The sequence below is a fragment of the Chiloscyllium plagiosum genome, unplaced genomic scaffold (genome assembly GCF_037043375.1).
Source record: "Chiloscyllium plagiosum isolate Xiang-an unplaced genomic scaffold, Cpla_swu_hap1 HiC_scaffold_27, whole genome shotgun sequence".
NCBI classification, from domain to species: domain Eukaryota; kingdom Metazoa; phylum Chordata; class Chondrichthyes; order Orectolobiformes; family Hemiscylliidae; genus Chiloscyllium; species Chiloscyllium plagiosum.
Window position 1 is genome coordinate 82,019,297 of NW_028270165.1, and position 12,457 is coordinate 82,031,753.

Below are 12,457 nucleotides of genomic sequence, written 5' to 3' on the forward strand. Positions count from 1 at the left end.
GGAATATTGTGTGCAATTCTGGTCTCCTTCCTATTAGAAGGATATTGTGAAATTTGAAAGGGTTCTGAAACACCAATGGGTCCACACAGGGGAAGAGGCCTTTCTGCTCCCCAGAGTGTGGGAAGGCCTTCAGTGATTCCTCTGCCCTGCTGACGCACCAGTTGGTCCACACCGTGGAAGGCCGTTCTCCGGCCCCAAGTGCGAGATGGCCATCAGCAGTTCTTCCCACCTGCTGAGACACCGGTGGGTCCACACTGAGGAGAGGCCATTCTTCTGCTCCGAGTACAGGAAGGGCTTTGCTCTTCCCTCCGACCTATTGGCCCATTGGTCAGATATCGTTCAGTTGCCCTATGTGCAGGAAGGCCTTCAGCAATTCCTCGGCCCTGCTGAGGCACCAGTCCATCCACACCGGGGAGAAGCCGTTCTCCTTCCCCGAATGTGGGAAGGTCTTTACCCGCTCCTCCACACTGCTGAAGCACCAGCTGGTCCACACGGGGGAGTGGGGGTTGGGGAGGCCATTCTGCTGCCCTAAGTGCGGGAAGGCCTTCAGCAATTCCTCCTCCCTGTGAAGCACCAACGTGCCCACACCGGGGAGATGCCCTTCAGTTTGCCCGAGTGTGGGAAGAGGTTCATGTTTTCCTACAACTTGTGGAAGCACCAGCGGGGGCACCAGAGCTCCCAGCAATCAGATCCTACCAGTGTCGCTGCCTTCGGTCACCCCCCAGGACTGAACCTCCTGCCAGTGAGTGCAGTGGGAGAGTAGGTGGGCTGTTTTTGTTTTCTGCTGGACTGCAATAGCCTCGCCCACCCCCCAAAACCACAAGTCCATGGTGGCTCAGGGTTAGCACTGTTGCCTCATGGCACTAGGAACCCAGGAATAATTCCACCCTTGGGGGTCTGTGTGCAATTTGTGGAGGGTAGGAAAGTGGATCTGAGTAGGTTACTCTTCAGAGATCAGTGCAGATGTGTTGGGCTAAAGGACCTGTTTCCACATTGTACGAGTTCTACGATACTATGAGCTTTGCTTTCAATGGACATTGCTGCTCATTGAGCCCGGGACTGCACATTGCCAATGAAATGATCCAGAGAAATCTAAGACCGCAAGACTATCGGAGCAGAAGTTAGTCCATTCGGCCCGTCGAGTCTACTCTGCCATTCGTTAGTGACAAAAGTAGTGCCGATGAGATTAGTTCCAGTGTGGAAACAGGCAATTTGTCCCAACAAGTGCACACCGACCGTCCGAAGTGTAACCCATCCAAACCCATTTTTCTCTGACTAGTGTACCTAACTCTATGGGCAATTAAGCATGGCCAATCCACATAACCTGCACGTCTTTGGTTTATGGAAGAAAACAGGACCACCCAGAGAAAACCCACGCAGACACAGGGATATTTTACAAACTCCTCACAGACAGCCACCCAAGGTTGGAATCAAACCTGGGTCCCCGCCACTGTGAGGCTGCAGTGGTAACAACTGACCAACTAAATATTGAAACCCGTAGTAGACAAGCAGGAGGTTGGGAGAATACAGCAAGCCAGGTAGCACCAGAATGTGGAGTAGTCATCGTTTTGGGTATTAACCCTTTACGGGAATGTTACTGGGAGTTGGAGGATTTGAGCTACAGGGAGAGGCTGAATAGGCTGGGGCTGTTTTCACTGGAGCATCGGAGGCAGAGGAGTGACCTAATAGAGGTTACAAAATCATGAGGGGCATGGACAGGTAAGAAACAAGATGTTTCACTGGGGTGGGGGAGTCCAGAACTAGAGGGCATAGGTGTAAGGTAAGAGGCGAAATATATTAAAGGGGCACCTTCTTCATGCAGAGGGTGGTATATATATGAAATGAGCTGCCAGAGTATTTGGGCCAGGTGCTGTCAAATGGGAGTAGATTAATTTAAAATATCAGGTCAGCATTGACACGTTGGACCGAAGGGTCTGTTTCCATGCTGTACGTATCTCTGACTATTGGTCCTGATGTAAGTTTGAAATAGAGTCCAAGTAACTTTGAATAGATCAATCTTGTTGAGCTCACCTCCTGAAAAGTTTCAAAAGAATCCCTCCGAGCGATACTGTTTAAACATGCTGAGTTGCACAAAGTATACCATCAAGTTCAACACAAACCCAGAGTTGAAGAAGTCAGAAGTCAGAACACCAAGTGGACCAAAACTCATCACAATATTCCAGGTGCAGCCTCATCAACGTCCTGTATAACTACAACATAATTTGCCAACATCTATACTCAATTCCCCAACTGATGAAGGCCAGTGTGCTGAAACCTTTCTTCACTGCCTTGTGTACCGATGTAATCAGAATATAGGACCTACTTTAAACTGATGCACAATCTAGCTACTGGGTGCCCAGAAGCAGAGTAGTGCTGCGTGAGTGTGCTGGGCACGTAACCCAGAGGTCGATGGGTCAAAATCGTGTGATGCTATTGCTCAATGTCTCTGTAGGCTGCTTTCATTTGCAAAGGTGCTCTGTTCTGTATCTTACCTTTGCATCTGCTTCCCAAAGCTTCTTCAGTGGAGGAGTGGCAGTGGCATCAATCTCCCGGAGCTGGAGGAAGGTCCGAGCTCCAAGAAGCGGAGGGTAAGGCTGGAGACTGGATTTGCTCAAGGCTTGTATCTATTAACTCATTTAAATGGTACCGACTGTATGGTGCTATGGTTTACATTAAAACCGGAGGATAATATCAGAGTGTTTACCTTTAGCAGTGGTAGTTGGTAAAATGCACTCCCTAGAGGAGCACCCTTTGTGATGCCCCTTTTCTTGCCTTCTGCCCTTCCCCCATTTCTTATCTCCCATCTTGATTTTATATAATTTTTTGGTCAAATTTAATTTCATATTAATCAGTCTTGGTATTCACTGTGTGCTTTTAATTTGTTCGAATATTGTAAGTCAAAATTAATGCTGTAATTTCATTTCTGATGTCAGAGTTTGACATTGAATGTGCAGGTGTGAATACCAGTAAGTTGTGAAAATAAATCAAGCACTTGTGGTTTTTAACAAAAAGAGAGGTTCACTGATATTGATGGCATTGTCTCATTTGGGAGTGATGATTCAAATCTAACCAACAAACCGTTTCATGTAGTTACCCAATTTAATTAAAGTTTCCACTTTCCGCTTTCTGAAATGTTATGCCACACCATTACTCCAGCCACCTTTTAAGAATCCTTTCAACCTGTTTTTCTAACAATTGTGGAGGTGACCAAAAGCAAACATTTCACTCCTCCTCAATGTCGCATTTCTCCATAATCCTCAATTCCCTTTCTGATTTTAAAAAAATGAGCCATTTTGTCATGTTGTCTATGTTACAAACAGCCGAGTGCACTTGGTTTCTGAATTGAAATTTGGCCATTGAAGTGAACAGGATTAATATTTATCGATGGCTAGCTGTGTATGCACTAACTGTAATTATCCACCAATATGATGTCTTTTGTTCCACCTAAACCGGAAACATTGATCTGTGTTTATATTGCAGTCGGATGTAGAAAATCATCCCAGCAATCTTCACGTTATTGTAGTTTACTGTGGCCATAACAGAATTGCGAGGCAGTTTGATGGGACTAAAACTTGGGTGGGAAAAATGTAGATTGATGAGAAGTCAAAATGGCAGAGTCTCTGGCCACAATCAATCTGTCTGGCTTGATTATATGAGTGACGGCTCTTCAAGAGCAACTTCCACTCCATCACTTCAACCAGCAAGAGGAGATAAGTGTGAACACAACATTCCAAATGTGATATATACGCATTGCTTCGATGTTATTGATCAAAATCCTGGAACTCGCTCCTGAACCTTTATTATAGACCACATCATATTTGTGAAGTAATTTAAGAGGCAGCTCACCACCACTTTTTCAAGGACAGTTTGGGAAGACTTGCTGGCAGAGCAAATGATATTCACATGATATTGGAAACACTCTAATCGTATGGATAGATGATTGGCTAACCAATGAAACAGTAGGGATAGGGGCATGTTCAGGATCGCAACTTGTAACTAGCAATGTGCCACAGGGATCAGTGCTGGGCCCAAAACTATTTACATTATGTATATGAATTACTTGGATAAGTAAAGTGAATGTACTATTGCCAAGACTGCAGTAGAGACAGTTGATTGGAATGCAGATGGGGTGGATGACGTGAGAGGGATATCGACAGGTTCAGCAAATGAGCAAAACCTTGGCCGATGGAATAGAATGTGGGAAAATGAGGTTGTGCACTTTGCCAGGAGGAAAAGTGCTGAATGTTAAATGGAGAAAGCTGCTGAATCAGAGGATTTCCAAGCTCGCATCCATGAACACTTCATCCAAGTTCAGTGAGTAATAGGGAAGGTAAATGGGATGTTAGTTTTCAAATGGAGTATAAAAGTAGGGAGGTTATAGTGAACCTAAATCAGACACCAATTAGGCCACAACTGAACACTAGGAGGAGTTTTGGGTCTTTTAGCTGAGGAAAGATATACCGGCATTGGAAGCAGTCCTGAGAAGGCTGACCAGGATGCTGTCAGGGATGGAAATAATGTCTTATGAGGAGACATGAATTCGTTCGGCCTGTGTTTAATAGAAGTTAGAAGATTTCGAGGTAACCTTATTGTCAGAAATAAGATTCTGAGGAGACGTGACAGGCTAGATGTGGGAAGGTTTACCCTTGTGGGTGAGTTTAGAACCAAAGGGAATAACTTGCAAATAAGGGATTGCATGTTTAGGACAGCTGTTGAGCCTGGATTGTTAAGTGCATTCAAAACTAAGACACGTTTTTTTTAAATCAGAAAGGGAATTGAGGATTATGGGGAAACAGCGGGAAAGTGAAGTTGATGTTTACCAGAAGAATAGTCAGAAACAAAATGCGACATCCCATGAATGAATAAAGGAAAATAGTCAGGAGAAAAATGCCATTGATGGGAAGATTGGGATCTAGTGATAATGGTTGAGCAACCCAGAGATCTAGGTCTTCTGAGAACACAAATTCAAATCCCATCATGGCTGCTGGTGGAATCTATGTTCAACTCATAAAGAGATCTGGAAGTGAACGTTTCTCTCGGTCCTGGCAACCAGGAAACAGTTATTCACTAAAATAATGAATTGCAAATGTTGGAGATCAGAAACAAAAAGCAAAATTGCTGGGGAAACGCAGCAGGTCTGGCAGCATCTGTGGAGAGAAACCAGTTAACGTTTTGAATCCAGCCAAGTTTTGAAGGACCACTGGACTCAAAGGAGGAACACTGTTGTCTCTTCATAGATGCTACCAGAACTGTTGTGTTTCTCCTGAAACTGTCCTTTTTAGGGCAGGAAATCTACCATTCATGAATCCTGCATGCATGTATGCACGTGTGTGCACACACACACACACACACACACACACACACACACACACACACACACACACACACACACACACACACACACACACACACACACACACACACACACACACACACACACACACACACCTTGTGACTCCAGACCTACTATAATGTGGTTGACTCTCAACTGCCTTCTAGCTTGTAGTCACAATTACTCTGTCCAAGGGCCATGAGGGACAATAAGCAAATGTTGGATGTGCTCGCAATCATCACATCCCATAAAATATTTTCTCATAACTGACAAAAAACATAGATTAATGAAGGACAGCCAAAACAAAGTGCTATGGGAAAGTCATGCCCAACTAGCCTGATTTGCTTATAGTTATATTTTTTAAAATCCTCTTCAGAGAGGACATTGACTACACCACTGTTGGAATACTGCATGCAATTCTGGGCTCTCTGCTACAGGAAGGAGGTTGCAAAACTTGAAAGGGTTCAGAAAACATTTACAAGGATGCTGCCAGGGTTGGAGGGTTTGAGCTAAAGGAAGAGGCTGAATCGACTGGGTTCATTTTCCAGGAAGTTTTGAAGGGTGAGGGGTGACTTTATAGATGTTTATAAATTCATGAGGGCATGGATAGGGTAATTTGGAAAGGTCTTTTACCTGGGGTGGGAGAGTCCAAAACTAGATTGCATAAGTTTAAAGTTATTGGCAAATGCAGTTTAACATAGCTAAGTATGAGGTCTTACATTTTGTATAGTCAAACCAAGGTTTGATTTACATGGTGAATGGTACCTCCTTGAATGTAGTTGAACAGAGGGATTTTGAAGTTCAGGTTTTGGCACACTGGACTTCATCAGTGATGGCATTCAGTATAAGACACCAAATTAGAGGAGAGATATGCACCAAATATTAACGTCTACCAACAAGCATCAAAGCTGTTTAACATGCAGTATTTTGAACCAAGAGATCTCGGGTTGCGGGTTATTAGCTCCTAGAAAATTGAGTCGCGGGTAGACAGGGTGGTGAAGATGGCTTTTGGCAGGCTTGCTTTCATTGGTCAGAGCATTGAGCACAGGAGTTGGGACGTCTTGTTGCAGCTGTCACATATGCCACACAACAACGATAGGCGTGACGCTGCCCCCCTCTGACTGGCTGTCCCTTTGAATATCTGGGGGAAGATTAGAGCCATCTGCCTGTGTTTGGCTCATATGTACTTATCCAAATAATTTTAAACATTGTAACATTACCTGCATCCACCACTTCCTCTGACAGTTCATTCCACAGATGAACCACCTTCAATGTCAAAACAGTTGAAACCCCCCACCCCACCCCGTCCTTTTAAAATCTTCTCCCTCTCATCTTAAAAATATACTCCCAAATTTTGAACTCCCCTACCCTTCGGGAAAAGACACTGGTTATTCATCTTATCTTTGTCCCTCATGCCTTCATAAACCTCCATAACCTCCACCCTCAACCTTCTACACTCCAGTGTATAAAGGTCCCAGCCTATGCCGTCTATAAATCATTCTGGCACACCATAGTTAAAAAAGGTGATCTTTAAGAATTGACTGAAAGGGCAGTCAAGATTCAACCAGCTGACAGTGGATCTGAAATCACATGTAGATCAGACCAGGTTCGAACAGCAGGAAACCAGAGAAGTTTTTACAGCAAGCCAGAACGGTTTCATCATTAGACTCTTAATTTCAGATTTATATTGAATTCAGATTCCACCATCTGCTGTGGCAGGTTTTGAACCCAGGCCCCCAGAACATTAGCTGGGTGAATAGTCTGGTGACAATAAAGTCTGCCATCGCCTCCACTGAACACATTGGCATATTGTGATTAGAGGTAACAGAGGAGCAAGAGGTTTCAGCAGCTGTTAAGTTGTAGATAATACACAAGGGAGCATCAGCACTCTCAGTAATGGCACATACTGAAGCCAGGACCTGTTTCAGAGGTAAGGGCTCGGGAACCATAAGAAATAGGAACAGGAAAATGCCATTCAACCCCTTGAGCCTGCTTCTCCATTCAATAGGATTGTGGCTGATCTGACATTCCCCAAATGCACTTTCCTGCCCTTTTCCTGTAACTGTTCATCCCCCGACTGATCACGAATCTATCGATCCTAGTTTTAAATGTGACATGAAGGCTGTCAACAGAGTTACTGGGATGGGTGAGGGTCGTGGGGTGGGGGCTCAGGTCGAACTTGGGGACTAAAATAATGGCTTCACACTTCACAATATTTAATTAAGGGAATGTTTATAGTTTATAGTTAAAAATTCCTGAAGAAGGGCTTATGCCCGAAACGTCGAATCTCCTGCTCCTTGGATGCTGCCTGACCTGCTGCGCTTTTCCAGCAACACATTTTCAGCTCTGATCTCCAGCATCTGCAGTCCTCACTTCCTCCTAGAGAATCCCATGGAGTCTCACAGAGTGACACAGATGTACAGCACGGAAACAGACCCTTCAGTCCAACTCGTCCATGCAGACCAGGTATCCTAACCTAATCTAGTCCCATTTACCAGCACTTGGCCCAAATCTCCATCAAACCTTCCTATTCATATACACATCCCGATGCATTTTAAATGCTGTAATTATACACCCTCCATCACTTACTCCAGCAGCTCATGACGTAAAGCATTACCCTCTGCGTGAAAAGTTTGCCCCTTAAGTTCCTTCTATATCTTTCCTCTCCCCTTCCTAAAACTATGCCCTGTAGTTCTGGACTCCCCCACCCCAGGGAAAAGAACTTCTCTATTTGCTCTCTCAATATCCCTCTTGATTTTATAAACCTCTATAAGGTCACCCCTTAGCCTCCGATGCTCCAGAGAAAACAGTCTATTCAGCCTCGCCCTATAGCTCAACTCTCCAACCCTGGCAAAATCCTTGTAAATCTTTTCTGCACCTTTCCTAGTTTTACAACATCTTTCCGATAGGAAGCAGAACAAAATTACATGCAATATTCCAAACGTGGCCTGACCAATGTTCTGTACAGTGGCAACATGAGCTCCCAACATCATTCCTCGATGCTCTGACCAACAAAGGAAAGCATACCAAACGCCTTCTTTACTATCCAATCTGCCTGCGTCTCTACTTTTAAGGAACTATCAACCTGAACTCCAAGGTCTCTTTGTTCAGCAACACTTCCAAGGAACTTACCGTTAAGTTTAAAAGTCCTGCTCTGATTTGTTTTTCCAAAATGCAGCACCTCATATTTATCTACATTAACCTCCATCTGCCATTCCTCAGCCCATTGGCCCATCTGATCAAGGTCCCGTTGTAATCTGAGGTAACTTTCTTTGCTGTCCACGACACCTCCAATTTTGGTGTCATCTACAAACGTACTAACTATACCTCCTCCGTTTACATACACATCATTTATATAAATGACAAAAAGTAGCGGATCCAGCATCTATCCTTGTGATACACCATTGGTCACAGGCCTTCAGTCTGAAAAGCAACCTCCATCACCACCCTCTGTCTTCTGCCTTCTAGCCAGTTCTGTATCCAAATGGTTAGTTGTCCCTGCATGCCATGAGATTAAACCTTGCTCACCAGTCTCCCATGAGGAACCTTGATGAACGCCTTCCTGAAGTCCAGAGGGATCACGTCCATTACTCTTCCCTCATCAATCCACTTTGTACTTCTTCAAAAAACTCAATCAAATTCGTGAGACATGATTTCCCAAGCATAAAGCCATGCTGACAATCACTAATCAATTCTTGCCTTTCCAAATACATGTAAATCCTATCTTTCAGGATTCTCTCCAAAACCTTGCCCATCACGGATGTCAGGCTCACCGGTCTATAGTTCCCTGGCTTTTCCTTACCACCTTTCTTAAATAGTGCCACCCTCTAGCCTTCTGGCACCTCACCTGTGACTATTGATGATAGAAACATCTCAGTGAAAGGTCCAGCAATCACTTCCCCAGTTTCCCACAGAGTTCTTTGGTACGCCTGATTAGGTCCTTGGGATGTATCCACTTTTATGCATTTCAAGATATCCAGCAATTTCTCATCTGTAATATGGACATTTTTTCAACATGTCACCATCTACTTTCTCACATTCTAAATCTTCCATATCCTTCTCCACAGTAAACACTGATGCACAATATCCATTCAGTATCACAACCCACCCCCCACCCCCCCGCCCCCCATCTACTGCAGCTCCACACAAAGGCCGCCTTGCTGATCTTTGAGGGGCCCTATTCTCTCCCTTGTTATCCTTTTGTCCTTAAGGTATTAATAAAAACCCTTTGGGTTATCCTTAACTCTATTTGCCAAAGCTATCTCATGTCCCCTTTTTGCGCTCATTATTTCCCTCTTAAGTATGCTCGTAGATGCCTTTATACTCTAAGGATTCACTCGATCTCTCTGTCGATACCTGATGTATGCATTCTTCTTTATCTTAACCAAAATCACATTTTCTCTAGTCATCCAGCATTCCCCAAGCTACCAGCCTTTCCTTTCACCCTAACAGGAATATACTGTGGCTGGACTCTTGTTATCTCATATTTGAAGGCTTCCCATTTTCCAGCAGTCCTTTAACCTGCAAACATCTGCCCCCAATCAGCTTTTGAAAGATCTTGCCTAATACCTGAGTCTTCCTCCAATTTAGAACCTCAACTTTTAGATCTGTTATATTATTTTCAATCACTATTCTAATGTTAATAGAATTATGGTTGCTGTCCCTTAGGTTTTGCACCCACGCCAGTATGTAAATCCACATTGTGAATCAGTAAATATCCTTGTACACACTTAACAAATTCCTCTATTTGGCGGACAAGTAAATGGGCAGGAGTATACCTTGGATCCACTCTTCCTTCATTCCTATCAACCCTCCCCCCATTCCCACCCCAATAGTCCAACGGCACTTTCCCATGCAACTGCCGAATGTGTGACACCAGCCCATTTACCTGCTCCCTCCTCACTATCTAAGGGCCCAAACTTACCTTCCAGGTGAAGCGGCACTTTACCTGCACTTCCCACAACCCAGTCTACTGCATTTGCTGCTCACAATGTGGTCTCATCTACATTGGGGAAAACAAAGCATAAACTGTGTGACTGCTGCACAGAACGTTCTGCCCCGAAAAAAGACCCTGAGCTTCAAAAGACCCTGCCAATTCCACACCACACCCTGTTCCCTGGCCAATATCTCTGTCTGAGGTTTGCTGTATTGTTCCAGCGAAGCTCAGCACCAGCAGAACGAAGAGTACCGAATATTACACTTGGGGAGCATACATCCCTCCGGTCCCAATATCGAATTCAATAATTCTAGGGCCTGAAATCCATAGTATCCTGGTCCCTTCCACACACACCAAGCCTTGTTATCACATAGTCTGTCATTACACACTACCTGTTCTTAGCCACGAACACTCTCCATTCACCCTCCCACGCAGATCATTATCAACTCCCTTTCCTGTCCAACAGTTCTTCCCTCGCTTTTGGGTCTGTCCTGATCTATCATTTACTGCATCCGCCTTCCTCCCACGCTATCTCCTGCATCTGTACCAACGTTTTCCCAATCACCATCAGTTCGAGAGAAAGGTCACCGGCAACTACTGTGTTTTTTTTTCTGATATACAGCATCCCAGTTCTTTCAGCTTTTTATTGAGGTAGAGTTGGAAATTGTTTCGAGAAAAAGAAGGAGAGGGGGAGAGACAGAACAGACATGAACTGTTGATCTCCGTTGTTACTCATAACGTAAAATCATTGCAGTGCGATCACTTCCCTTAAGCATGAATAGAGATCAAACGGCATCCGTGAGCTTGTGGCGCAACGGTAGCGCGTCTGACTCCAAATCAGAAAGTTGCGTGTTCGAATCACGTCAAGCTCACTGAAATCAGCTTCTTACATTTCAAATCAAGAAAGGAGTCGGTTCCCTCCAGATTACTGTTGAGCCAAATCTTCTTTCTGGAAACTTTTCATCACACGTGAAACTTTGCTGTCAGTTTGAATTGTGAACACTGTGTCAGGGAGGTGGTGTGCCCATTGTTTGGGCAAATGCTCAGCTCCCCCACTTCATCACGGGATTTCAACACAGCCGTCTCCCTCGGGGCAGCCGCTTCGTTCAGTTGGTGACAGCGCGGTGTGAATAACGTCATACCGATATTTTTACAACATAATCCAGAGACTCCCAGCTTTATGTTTCAATCTATCAGGAGAGTGATAGCGAGTTCAGATAGAAATGTTTCCCACCAACAGCAAATCCTTTCCTCTCACTGCACACAGTTAAAATTATCTTTATTCAACAGGAGAAGCAGAAACTACAGTCTGGCATCCTCTCTCCACATTAGCGGTGAGCCTGAATTTTATAAACGGTGTCAGTAAAATCCAGTGGCGGACACTGATTTGGTTCAGTCGATTTTTTTGCCAAGCGAAATTCACCAAGAGGATGCTGCTGTGTGAAACAGCTTGGGGAATTACTGCAGGGCCTCCTGCGCATGGGACACACCGCAACTGATGTGTTTCACCTTCACCAGTTTATTCCTATCTCGGAGAAGAGAGGTTTGATGATTCGGATCATAGCAGCCAGACAGAGGACAGGAGAAGAGCACTCAGATCTTCACAAGCTTGTCACCACAGCTAGGTCATCGGGGCCCGTGTATCAGTATGGGATAGTAATCTGCATCTTCCGACTGGAAGCACAGCAAATTGGAGTGCTGGTGGGACTATCACTTAGGAGAAAACGGCTTAGACCTATCAACTCCCAATGCGCAACTCCGCTCACCTCAACTGAATAACTGTAAACAAATTACTCAGTGATTCAAAGGAATACTCGGTTTTGAATCTGCATTGTGTCATGTACCTTTGAGAATGATGTCAAAACACCTTCATTGCTGTGATGGAGTATCCTGGTGGGCAGAATATACCCGTTGTCAAATTTCCTACGTTCTGTTGGTCCAACTCCGATTTCACTCAGAATCACAAAATGTGTGACAGCGCAGACTGAGGCTACGCAGCCCACCTCAGCTCTGTGGCTCAACACAATATGTAAATAAGTGTCTCATTCTGTCGCCTTCTCCCTGTAAATCTGCACATTGTTACATTGAACATGCCCACCGAATTCCCTTTTGTGTCCATTGAATCTGCCTCTTTGTCACTGTCAGACAGCGACTTACTGACCCCCTCCCTGTGCGAAAACGGTCTTCCT

General features: G+C 44.6%; 1 non-coding gene across 1 annotated transcript; it reads left to right on the plus strand.

Annotated features, from left to right (window-relative positions):
- The first annotated feature begins 11,068 nt into the window (after positions 1-11,068).
- On the plus strand, positions 11,069-11,140 carry trnaw-cca (transfer RNA tryptophan (anticodon CCA)). The gene has a single exon. It is a non-coding gene; the product is annotated as a tRNA-Trp (tRNA).
- The last annotated feature ends 1,317 nt before the right edge of the window (positions 11,141-12,457 follow it).